The following is a 13,317-nucleotide window of genomic DNA, read 5'->3' on the forward strand; positions in this document are numbered from 1 at the left end:
AAAGGTTTAGTTTCGCGTAGGATTGCACTGCTAAGGTCTGAGGTGAAACAAAAGTCAGTCAGGCTTTCTTCCATGATGCTATCAGGTACATCAGAAGAAAGGACATAAGAACTAGGGTTTTGCCCAACTGCAAAGGTTTTTTCCTTTTTAAGTCTGGACTGCAGTAAGGAGGGCCATTACCCCAAAACTCTTTCCCATATCGTTGGCTTTCACACCACTTCTGTTTGCAACTGGAATTCAATCGTACCAAATCTCACATGTTCATTAGCTTCTCAGATGCCAAATCCAGCCTTTTTAATCTTTAAAACAACACATCTAAGGATTGTTTCCTTAACCTTTTGAATTATTTCTCATTCTGTCAATGAGTATCCTCTTACAGTCTTGAAAGTGAATTCCTTATCAGATTTTCTTTCCTGGCACACACATGCATTTGTTATTGCAGGGCAGTTTGTGAAAATACTTACATACTCTGCCCTATTATTTCCAGATCTCCATCAAATCTTCAAAAGGAACGACAAATGCAATGAATTCCATAAATTTGAAGAGAAGACTAGTATGTTTTTGCTTGCACCACACTTCCCTGGTAACTTTTAACACTATTCCAGTTACTGGGAGTCTATTTACACACATGTCCGATATAGCTTTATGCACTGGCGTTCCTGCCTAGGGACATGGGGTACCCCTTGTCCCCGGGCGCATCGATTGAGGTCACGTGGGGGGCGCCAAAACATCCTCCTACACAGCAAGGGATTGAGCAAGCCCTAGAAAGCAGGCACTGAAGCAGCCGACTGCTCCCAGTGCCTGTCGTAGCCCCGCCCACTCTGTACGGTGGCCTGGAGTGTCCAGGGGGCGGGGGAGAAGTCCCACTGGGCTCCCAGGAGCAGGACAGGGGAGCTCCGCCTCCCCTTCCTCTGACCCAGCGTGCCTTATTCACCTTAAATTAAGCGTGGCGTTACTCACAAGCCTTCTCCCCGGCAGCCGGGCGCCGGCAGGCACAGGAAAAGGCAAGCTGAGCAGGGAGCCCAGAAGCAGCAGCAGAACTGAAGATGATGCTGACGTTTGCTTGGTAAACCTTCAGATGGGGGTGACTTGTGAGAGATTTACATGCTTAAAAGTTAATTCCCACTTGCACTGGCTTGGAGCTGTTTCTCTGGCTAGCAGCCTACCTCACAGGGTTGGTGTGAGGACACAATTAGGAAAGTGGTGGGGAGAGAGCCATGCCTGTTTTGCTGGGGGTAGGAGGTGATTTGTGAGAGATGATGCTGATGTTTGCTTGGTAAACCTTCAGATGGGGGTGACTTGTGAGAGATTTACATGCTTAAAAGTAATTCCCACTTGCACTGGCTTGGAGCTCTTTCTGAGGCTAACAACCTACCTCATAGGGTTGGTGTGAGGACACAATTAGGAAAGAGAGTTGGTGGGGAGAAAGCCATGTATGTTTTGCTGGTGGTGGGAGGTGTTTTGTGAGCTGGTGCAAAAAATAATTGTTTGGTCGTTGTGGGGGAGGGTGGTCGTCCATACCTGGGGTGGGGGGGCACCAAACTCAGATTTTGTCCCCGGGCTCCAGTTTGCCTAGATTCGCCCCTGGCTTTATGGACTATTCATGTAATTCACACTCTACTGTTCTTTTAAATTATGTGAAATCATGAAATACAATTAAAAATTGTATCTTTGCAAGAGTCAGGGTTGATGCCAATGATTGCTGGGGTGTAGTGTCTTTCATGGGCTTATTTAGAGATCTATCAAAAGCTAGCAGTACTATCTTTCCTTGACCTCATCATCCCACAATAAAGTGATAGATATTTTACTACCGCCATCTCGTTTAAAAATATATAAAACTGATATGCTGCCTCTCAAGAGAGCTGCTTGAGGGGCTTAGACTGAATCAAGGTGGGATCTCTAGCCACCTCCATCCAAATTTAAATTCAAGGGCTTTCTTAATGAAATGCCCAGAGTCCACAAAAACAGACTTATACAGACTGCAACCAACTTTCACAATGTGCACTAGATTTCAGAAAGGTTTGAAAATGAAATAAATTATGGAACAACCATGTTGGAAGGGATTGTAAAAGAACAAAAAGGAGGATTTTCTTCATCCCCTTTACAGAAACAAACAAGCAACCCCCACCCCCCACCTTGATAGCTCCTCAAGGGAAACCGGAATTAAGCCCTCCACTTTCCAACCCTTCACAGTTTAACCTTCTGCCACACAGAATACTATGAAGTTTGAAGTGAGCGTGCAGCTGTTCTTTTCTCCTTCCTGCTGCTGTTTCTTTTGCAAAGAAATCTAGGGTTCAGAGCTAGTTATGATGACGATTCATCATCTCCATGTTCTCTACTGACATCACAATGCCTTGCTGCCAATTAAAAGCACTAGACTATGTATGCCAGAGCAAGCATCCAGCTGCATGGGCAGACGGAAACTATCAGGTTTGATTTTAAGTGTTCCTCTTACGTCTTTTTGGCAGCTCTACCCTACCACTGTTAACATTTCTGGACCAGAAAGACAGATAAGCATCTTTTCTGTTTAATTAACAGATTGTGGGTTTGGTTGTTGATCTATAATGTTTCACCTGCAAGTTTCCACCATGTAAAAAAATTCTAATTTTTTTAAAGGAAAGAAGTTTTATTTATGCAATATTAATTTCCTCTGTAAAATCTTGAGTAAGTTGAATGAGCCCACAACTTTGCTAGCAAACAGAAAATGGCTTTCACATCCTTCCTGAAAAAAGTATCTTAGGGGTCATCAAAATTGGGCAAATTGCCGATCAGAATGACATGAGCTCCCTTGGGGAGTTTTTTCTGCTATCATAAACAGATGACTGTAGATACTAAAATCAGTATCATCTAATGGAATGCTTCCCAAGTTGCTGAATTTGTCTGCACTTCTTGAATTCTAAGAAAGGGCAGAAACACCACCACAAAATAGCCACCATGGGGTCCCCTAACCCTCTTTTGTGCAATCAAGTCACAGATGACTGGCCATTGCCTGCCTCTACCCTAACCAACCTACCTAGGTTTATCAACTCCAACTTGGGAAATTCCTGGAGATTTAGGATGGAGTAGTCACTCTCCCAAAACAGGCATTTTCTCCAGAGGAACCAATCTCTGTTGCCTGGATAACCACAGTAATACTGGGAGATTTCCAGGCCCCACCTGGAGGTTGGTAACCCTACATCTACAATGCATATTTTAAAAATAAAATTTAAACAAACTGGGGGGGGGGGAATGAAAGATTTCAAGTTTTGTACGCAGTCAATAAAGTTTTCAAATAATAATATCCTTGCCTGAACTTAGTGATATTTATCCAACTGAAATAGCAGTGGATGGTCAAGTTCAAGTGTATTTATAGGAATGCATACGGCTGTGTACAATCCTAAAATGTAATTTACTAAGCTTGGAATGTGTGGTAATGACTCACTCCTAGCCAATTGCCATACATCCCATCAGACTCCAGCGTTCCATTCCCCCGCCGGCCTTCCCCAGCCCCAAAGAAGCAGGGCCTAGTGAGGCAGCAGTGGCAAAGCGCCCTCCTGCCTGGGCCAGCACCAGCCCACCCAGTCCCCTGCCCACCTTCCTCTCCAGCACCCTCCCGCCTGGCCTGGCTCCAGCCCACCCAGTCCCCCAACCCTCCCAGGTACAGGGTAGTGGCAGCAAGGCATTCTCCCACCTGTTTCGCTAGCAGCTTGGCCAATCCCACATCCACTCTCTCTCTCGACCCAGGATGAAGCAGGGCCTGGCAGGACAGCAGCAGCAAGGCATCCTCCCACCTGCCCTCCACCCTCGACTGAGAAGCAGGAGGGCTAGTCTACCTGTGATGGAAAGTAATGGTTAGACCTGGCCTCTGTGGAGGCCAGACGTACCCATTGCTTCTTAATGGGAGGTAGACCATCCCTGCAAGCAGTTGCGATTCTCAAGCAAACATTCAATACCAGTTGGCTCCCTCCTCCCTTTGAAAGGCTGGAATTCTGGCTTTGCAATAGTGGGGAGAATGCCTATGGATATGGAACTCTCCCCATCTTCACAGGCACCCTGGTGGCTCCCCACCTTTGCAAAGGGGGGCAGACCAGCAGGGATCCTGTGAAGATGGGGAGATGGGAAGCTAAACTTTTCCTCTGGGAAAAGGAGGAAAAGAAGGAGGGAGCTGCTGACACAGGGCCAAGCGGGGAGGAAAAGACAGAAGGAGTCGTCCCATCAGAGGGCGCCATTCCCACCAACAGCTTTCTAGGGCCCATTGTATTGGTTTGTACAATGGGCTTTACTGCTAGTAGATTATATTTGGTATGCTTATGAAGGTATGTTTCCTCAGGCAAACAAAACTTCTTCATCTGTCTCCTCTTTTACAGCCTTTTCTAGTTTTCCTCATAGTTTCTCCAGTTTTATAGTGAAGCTGTCATCGTGTTTCAAAGTAGTCTTTTAAAGATGCACATCTACAGTGAAGACAAATAGGATCACTCACTGTAACTATGGCCCTTCTTCACAGAGGCATCCGGAGTTAGTGTCTATCTCTCGCCATCCAAACCCCACACTCATCCCATTATTATCATCGCATCACAGTCTCTTCGTACGTTCATCATTTTTAGTGCATCTAGAATCTAGCTAGAGAAGTGAGGAATAACAAAGTCATACAATAAAGAAAGAAATATAGGGTGTGAGGAAGTCATGAAGGAGGAGAAAGAAGAAGGAAACTTGAAAAGGAACAAGGATAATGGTGAAAGGGGTAGGGAGGTAGAGTTTCAAGAAGGCAAAAAGAAATTCATCAGTGGGCACTATGGATACCTCATTAAGGATCAGGAATGCAAAGAGTATATATAAAGGAACATTTTTGAATTCCTGTATCTGGCATCCCTAGCAGTCTCCATATGACCAGCTTCATTAACACCCATCCAACAGAGTGCCTGCCTCCTTTGTTCAGAGGAACCAGAGAAGGAACTAGTAGACATCTATCAGCCTACACTACTAGCTGTTGATGTCACTAGCCAGCAAGTACCCTGCCGTGTAAGTTTTGGGCTGCAATCTTATATGTTCGTATTGGTAACATGTTTTGAATTCAATACTTGTTTCCAAAATAAATATAAATTATTTCCAAATAAATATGCATAGCATAGGAACGTAAGTCTGATGAGGTATGGCTTCCGTCTTGTATCTTCTGTGGCTCTGACTAATGGAAGATTGATAAGCGAATTGGGGATTGTAAATATGAAGAATCAAATTTCCTTCCCTTCTTCCCTTTATCATACCCATGTGTTACAAGACTACCAACATCCATCATGCCATAACAAAGATTAAACACATTTGTCTACATATGATAAAACAATATGCTTTTATTGGAATTTTTTTTAAAAAGCTTGAAAAACAAATGAGTAATATCTTTAAAAACTGGTATTTAGGACATGTAGCAGTCACAGTGTTTCATGTAACTGTTACATATTTGAAAGACATTAAGATCTAAAACTAGCACATTATTTCAGTATTCTGGAAGATAATTTCAGTGGAGGGTTCTTCTTGGATGGATCCATGAAACGGAATATTTAGCATGGTATTCACACATCCCTGCATATTGTGCTATCACAATCATTCACTCCCTGGATTTGGATGCGTCGGCAGGACAATGCAGTGTTAAAAATGTATGAATATAGTAATGTGGTGTGATCCTATGCAGAGTTACCCCAGTTTAAATCTATGGGTTTAGACTAAAGTAACTCTAGGACTGTTCTTGCTCATATGGCTTTGAATCATGGTTTCTTCCATGGATACTGTTTCTTAGAGAAAAATGTTACTTTGGAAAATGCCTCGATGTGTGTATCTATGTGTGTGTCTGTGAGTCTGTGCGTGCATTCTGTGCGTACACACACACAGGGATTTCTTGTATGCACAGTTCCAAAATGGGGCAAATAACTTCCTACCAGGGCATTTCTTCACGTGGAAAAATACCACTGAGAGTATGTAGTCTTGCATGTGTTTTAAGGCTAAGGCCACTGTAGGCTAACTAAAATGTAAGATCCACAATGGTCTATTTTTCTCCTTGCTATTTTACTTAATTGCATCCATCTAAAATCCTACTTTTACACAAATGCACCCATTAAAATGCCTAGTGATTTCCAGGGGGTATTATGGGAAGATTAAGTTTCAGGGTCAGGACCTTACATCTTGTCTTCCACAATATTTTAACGACACAATGTATTTTTTAAAACTGCCAATCACTGTTTATCATTGAATTAAAATTCTACATAAAGTTACTAACAGGTACGTATAGTATGAACATTATGACATGAACATTATGATTAATCATTTAATTTGAACATTCTGTCCAACTGAACAAATAATTGGACATATTAGATGTCACTTTATTGTATAAAACAGCCAAGGTAATTTGAAGTTATAACAGAGAGCAGAAGACATCCAAAGCAAAACAAGCATTAAAAATAAAGCAGGCATCAGTGTTCTATTTTTGTCACAAATTAAAAATGCCTGAAAGAAAAAAAAATTAAGAATCCCATTTGCATCAAGAATTAAATGGCTGATAAGCACTGATAGGAAATAATTCTATAACAATGGTGCTACCCCCAAGAAGACCCTGGGCACTAATAAAGGCAGTAGCCTAAACGCTGCCTCTGAATGGCTACCAAGCCCTGTATGAGGTTCTGTAACATATGCCAGTGTACCCTATCCTATAAATCAATGTATCTGAAAATATGCCAGTGCCAAACTGAAGCAATGCTGTGCTGACACTGTGCTGGTACAACTCTGAGGCAGAAGATGATGGCATCAAGGATGTGTCAGAGAGCAGAGGGCTTAATCAGTATCCTAAACATTTCCATCCCTGCTCATGCATCTCCCCCAAACTGGTGAAATGTTAAACTTGCAAGAAGCCTGGTTGGAATAGCTTTAAACGTCTCCACTGATCACACTTTGAGCAAAAATGCCAGTTCTCAACCTACCACCAAGTCCGAGGTTAGGTTAGGATACCAACGAAGTCTGCAACCAGTCACTGTCCCTCCTAAATGCTTTTCATAGCTCTCACAGAAGGGTGCTTTACATAAACTGGCAAGGAGAAACACAAACATTGTAGCATATTGCTAATATTGCTCCTTGATCTTTACAACCAGTGCTAGCAGTAAAGCCTGTAGTATGAACAAATGTAACATGCTCTAGAAAACTGGTGGGTTAATGGTGCTCACCAAGGAAGCCAACTCCTTGTTCCCACCTTGGCCCCATGCATCACCAGCTCCCTCCTCATCTTCCTACCCTTCCCAGAATCCTGCATCAGCATGCAAGGGTTAACAGCGGCCACTGAAGGGAACAACCCCACCTGCCTTTCTTCCACCATCAACCCCATGTCACCAGCTCCCCCTTCCTTCTCCTCCTCTTTCTGGGCTCCTGCTCCTCTTCCTGGATGCCTGTATCTCCACACAACAGTTTATGGTGCAGTTGCAGCCACCAGCAGTCACGACCCTCCTAAGGAGAACGGCTGACGACTGTGCCTACTCCTCCTCAGACAGCTGCAGACAGTACACTGACTGTAATTATTCAGCAGTGGGGGATAAGGGCGAGCATGAGAGAGACTAACTGCCAAATTCCGATGTTTTGTTTGTGTTGTTTTTTTTACCTGTTTTGTGTAAGCCTTGCCCCCAAGCCATGTGTGCATGACAATTGGTTTGGAAGTAAGTAATGCATGGCGATTGGCTGGAAGTGAGTTGTCACCACCATGGCTAGACTTTTATATAATAGGATAGGCTCTCCAGCTCAGAACACAGACCCCAAAGAGAAACCTCCACTACCTGAACTGGGGGCACAAGTACAGTACACTCCCTACACATAACCAAGGGAGGGAACAGCTACAATTGTTTCCCCATTAGTTCCACATGTACTTACTTTGTACATTGCCTCAACAAATCGGCTTTCCTCAGTGACTGCTAGAAGTAAATACAAATAGTGCAGATGGGGAGTGTATTGCGGAGGCAGAGTTTAAATATACTAGTACTGCTGTATCATGGTGGCACAATTCGCTTCTCTACAAGAGCTCAGGAATCACAACTGAAGGCCAGCATAATTATCAACTATTTCAATCTTACACATGCTACTGCCTATCAGGTGCATGCCTATTGCCTTGCAGAATCAGGGCACAATGGAACTGCCCCAGACAGGCAGTCCACATGCTGTTTCAGTGCAACTGACCACAAAGGATGGGTAAGAATTGGCTCAGTATGTCCTCCAACAGGAACCCAGGGAAGTGGGGAGGAGCTGAGGAACTTGAAAGATTACCATGCGCAGAACCATAGAGCACACTTGGTCTTTTTGCTGCTAGTGTGGATTGTTATTCTGTTCTTGCATGTCTTTAAACTCATTGCAGCCATCCAACAGGGGAAGTAGCTGGAACAGACTTCATCCAAATTACAGTGCCAACCATTTGCCAACTCTGCAACTTGACCAATGGGCTCAGTGGTCAGTGTGCTTCCAGCTTTCTTGCTGTGAGGTTGCCAACTCTCTTGTTCTAGACTACCTCCTGCACCACAGCAAGATCCTTAATTTATGGTTGTGTGACAAGGACACTTGTCCTTCCCATGAATATCCTGTGACCAACAAGCCTGGAGAAAAATGGCCTGTCCCTTTAACAGAAGTTTAATGCATGGAAATAGACAGCTGAAGCTTTCCAAGACCCAGAGGTAAATCATCTGGTAAATAACATCCCATTAATTCTTCCAAAGGGACATTTTTTCCTCCAGGCAGTTGGCATCCCTACATGCTTTGCACAGGGAGACACAAAAGGTTCTCCTCTTGTACATCCTTCCAAGGCAAAGATGACATCTGATAAAGCAGAAGGACTGAAGGATGGAAGGATGGATATGAATGGAGCACAAAGGCTATTGGTAGCTGCTGGCAGTAGTGAACCCCCTACAGCAAGTACCTGGTGCACAGGCAGGAGGAATAATGCCAGCAAAATTATGAATATGTGAAGTAGCTGCCCCCAGGAGTGGCCTAAACCAAGTGTTTTTGTTGAACTGAGTAAAAATTAAGGCTGCCAAAAGGCCTGAAGAAAAGCGTCCTTCTCCTTTTTAAGAGAAGCTTAACTTGTAGAAATGGGCAGTTGATACTTTTCATGGCACGGGGGTAAACATGATCACCTAGTAATTTTTGTAGTCAAGTCACATCACAGCTGACTTCTGGCAATCCCACTGGGGTTTTTTTTGTGTGTGGCAAGAAATATTCAGAGACTGATTGCCACTACCTGTCTCTGCCTCAAGACCCTGCTATTCCTTGGTGGTCGCCCTTCCGATGCTGAACAGGGTCAACCCTGTTTAGCTTCTCAGATCAGTCTTGCCTGGGTTGTCCTGGTCAGAACCACCACCTAGCAAAAAACATCCCACTAATTCTCTCTTAAAGGGACAAGATATTGCCCCCCAGGCAGTTGGCAACCCTAGCCCAAAACCTTAGCTGTCTGTGCCTTTGTTCCCTCTCGTATGTACAGGTGTGTGCGCACAGCAGTGGCCTGACACCAGGAAGCCATGGCAATGTGTGCAGAACAGTTGTTATGCTGTCTGCACCTTGGAGCATGGGGGTCTTTTCAGTACATTTCCCCTTCTCTGAGCAAGCACAGGATACTAGTAGCAGCACTGGCTACACACTAGCTGTGGGGTCTTGGGATGTGGTTATGTATTTCACGTCCTGGAAAAACAAGGAACCCACAGTTTGGTGACTCAGCAGCACCTGATACAATGCAAACTTGTCAAATGTTTAAAGGTAGGTATTAGCACATGGTAGCATTACCAAGCTAACAAAGCTGCTTCTCTGTTTGGCAGTTCTGTAAGAAAGCTAGTTTCTTTTAATAGAAGTCGTATTAAAGACCCAGTTGTCCTTGGACCCAGAAACCTATTTGCTTCATTATAATAAAATACATATTTCCAGATCAAAGATAGCACTTGATTGTGGCAGCAAGAACATTAAAAATATATCAGACATCAAAAAGCGCAGGAAAAAATCAATCTGAACAAGTGTGGAATCTAGCACCCCTAATTAAATTACTGAAAACCTGACATACATTTTTAAAGTTCTGGTGAAACCTGGTCTGACATTATATTATCTGAAACATGTTATTTTCTTTAATTTGATATGGGTAGATTTGATCAAATGAATTTAGCTGAGCTGAGGTACTAAATTATTTATGCTCTCTGTTTCTAAGATGTGCATATTAAAATTTATTTAAAATAATATTTGCTATAATAGTTGGGGGGTTTAAAATTTAAAAAATCCCAGAACAAGCCCTCTCTGCAACAGACAATAAAGAACAAAGAGGTTCATTTGGGGTCTCTGATTATATCTACCCTTCAAGGGGGTTCTAGAAGTATGCAGAGTTGTGCTCTTTTATCATCACAACAGTCAAGTGAGATAAGTTGAGCTTAGAGATACTGACTGGTCCAAGGTCAACCTGGGAATTTTGTAGCTGACCTGGTATTAGAATCTAGGTTTTCTCATTCCAATATTCTATCCAATGAATTACACAGGCTGTTGAGCATTCATTGTAATGTATTCTGATTATAATTGCTACTCCATGGTATCACTTAGCCTCAACTCTTGCAGTGCAAACTTTCTCAGCCTTGGGAAATTTGCTATCTGTTATATTTAGCTTATATCAAGGAACTCTCCATTTCCACAATCCTTTACATATTATAAATGATGGTGGTGATGATGGGGGAAGCGGTATCTTAATGAAATTTTAGTATGTTGCTAAGGGAGGATGTATACTCCAGTATGCCTCTGGGCATTTGGCTGGCTCAGCGGGGATATTGCCCACCAAGACCTACACATGGAATAATCCCAAACAGGTTTACTCAAAAGTAAGGCCCTGTTATTCAATTGAGTGTACTCCCATGGAAGTGTGTTTATGACTGTAACGTCACTCTGTTTAAACTTTATATTAGACAGTGTGGTATAGCAGCTCAAGTGCAGTACTAGTATATGTAAGATCCAGGTTTGTAGGATGATATCAGGATAGTTACTTTCTCAGTTGTGAGAATAACATGGGAAAGACAGAACCATATATATCGCTCCAAGTTATTGGTGGGGAGGGATAAGTGAAATAAAAACAGTACTAAGGTTCTTACAGTAAAGTGAGAACTTGGATCATACTCGCCACATGCAAGTCTCATTTTAATGGAATAGAACTGTCCCCTTTATCAGCTTGTAATAGGCATTGAAGACACCAACTGGGAATTAAAAGCCCTGTCTATTGTCCAAGGCTTTTGAGGCTGGAATTACTGGGGTGTTGTGGGGTTTCTGGGCTGTATGGCATGTCCAATCAGGAGAAAATGTTACTAGAACATGGCCATACAGCCTGGAAACCCCACAACACTCCAAAAGCCCTGTCCTTCTAATCCTGGTTGTCAATTTCTCCTTTGAAATGAGATACTGAACTGTTAGAAAACACTTACTCCCCAGAAGGCCTGCTGAGGACAGTAAGACTGTTCATAACTAAGTGATTTCAGGCCAGCAGCTTTAGCTGCAGTGATGGAAATAGCAATGATGCTTTTGCAATATTGAGCTAGTACTTTGGACTGCAGCAACTCAGGTACACATTTGACACTGTATTGACCTGGGTGAGGGAATGTACTACAGGAAAATGGAGTTGCATATTTACACTAATTCAACTTCCTGCCACAGATTGGCTTTTCCTTCAAAAATTCAGGCAGTCATCTTATGCATGCTTGACTAGGAATATACCTTTTTAAACTCAATGGGATTTACACCTGTTTAGGACTTCTCTTTACTCTCTGTTGCTCTTTCTCATCTGACAGTATTTCTGCCACAGAGCCAGTAAACATGTTGCAAATTGCATGAGAGCATATTATGAAAACATCATTATCTGAAGCAGTTTCTTTAAGCTTTTGATTATACTGTTTGAACAGTAGCTCAAGGCTTCTCTTTTGGGAAGATAATCTCTATTCCAAAGAGCGATGCATACAGATTGGTAAAAGGTGGAATCCGAAGGATGCCTTCCATAGCAGGTGTTCATACATAAAGCTTGTAAATGTGCATTCGTAGGACAAGCAACTGCAGCTGATGCATGCTTACTTTGTAAGGAAGCCACATTTAACATAGTGGGTCTTCCTTCTATAGAAACACGGACAAGATTCAGTGGCACAGACGTACGCATGCAAATCTAAGTACAAATAACAACAACAACAACAACAAAGTTTGCTGTTTGCCATTGAAAAGTTTTCTCTGGGAAAAAAAAGCATGATGCTCTTTTATTTATGAGACAAGCTGCACTGCCGGCCAGTTTAAAAAATCCTTATTTCCCAACCAAGTGTGGCATCTGTCTCTTGTCATTTCAAGAAAAGCAGGGCAGAGCTGACACGATGCAAGAGGCTGGACGAAAGCGGTGCCAAACACATTCGGAAAGTTCTTCATCCACACACTCTTCTCCCCAGCCCCTCGCCAACTCCCGAAGGGCAATGGCTTAATAATATAATTCTGATCAGGCTAGTATTTTTTTATCTTTCATTTCTTAAAGGAAAAGACGCCTTCTTTGCCAATATAAACAGCAGCAGTTTACAACCACTAAGTTCGACCATAAACGGAGGATTCGATTCAAACACTGGACTCCATTCAGTATGAAAGCCACTCACCCCCAAACACCCGGGATGACCAAGCCTTGTCCGCCCCAGGACAAGCCCCCTGTCCGCCTCCAGTGGCCGCGGCTTTTTCTCTTAAACTCTCTCCATTCCTCTGGAAGAGAAAGGATAGTCAATAACGCCCCCCACCATCAGTCTCTCCACCCCCTGCCAGTTCTGTCCAATCAGCCCCGTTTTGTGCTCTTAAAGCTACAGCAGCCTCTCCGCAGAGTCAATTGCAACCCACCACTCTTTCTAGTGCAGCCGTGGCTGCTATAAATATAATTGATCCAGGGTGGGTTTTTTTGGGAGGGGAAGTATTCATTGCTTCTCCCCCCCCCCTCTTTTTTTTGCTAATGCATTGACTGAATAGCTACCTTTTGGGAAAACGTATCTGGGGCGCTAAACGGCTACCCGGCTTCCCTAGAATCCCAAAAAGAGGCTTTGCTGATCGGGTGTAAAGACCTCCGTCTGGAAAATGGTTTAGTCCTACCAAACCGCTCCGAATGAACCGGGTTGTTAAGGTGGACCGATGCCGGGAGGGTTTGACGGAGACACCTTAAAAGCACTTCAGAATCCAGTGGCAGTTTATTTGTTTCGCAGTTCAGGGCACTCAGATGTTTACACGTGGGCTTGTTCGAGGCGATAGTCAAACAAAGGGCGTGGAAGGAGGCGAAAGGCGACCAATGTCAATCTTTTTGGAGAA

At 43.4% G+C, this 13,317-nt stretch overlaps 1 protein-coding gene across 1 annotated transcript in view; it reads right to left on the reverse strand.

The window, feature by feature from the left end:
• The window catches only part of MRAS (muscle RAS oncogene homolog), a 65,112-nt gene extending 52,106 nt beyond the window's left edge, over nt 1-13,006 (reverse strand). The window contains exons 1-2 of the mRNA XM_048485779.1: nt 12,989-13,006; nt 12,627-12,726 (exon numbers count right to left, since the gene is read on the reverse strand). The gene's annotated coding sequence lies outside the window, so the exon portion shown is untranslated. The remainder of the gene's footprint in view (nt 1-12,626; nt 12,727-12,988) is intronic.
• Nucleotides 13,007-13,317: the final 311 nt, after the last annotated feature.

This window comes from Sphaerodactylus townsendi, linkage group LG02, assembly GCF_021028975.2.
Source record: "Sphaerodactylus townsendi isolate TG3544 linkage group LG02, MPM_Stown_v2.3, whole genome shotgun sequence".
NCBI lineage: Eukaryota > Metazoa > Chordata > Lepidosauria > Squamata > Sphaerodactylidae > Sphaerodactylus > Sphaerodactylus townsendi.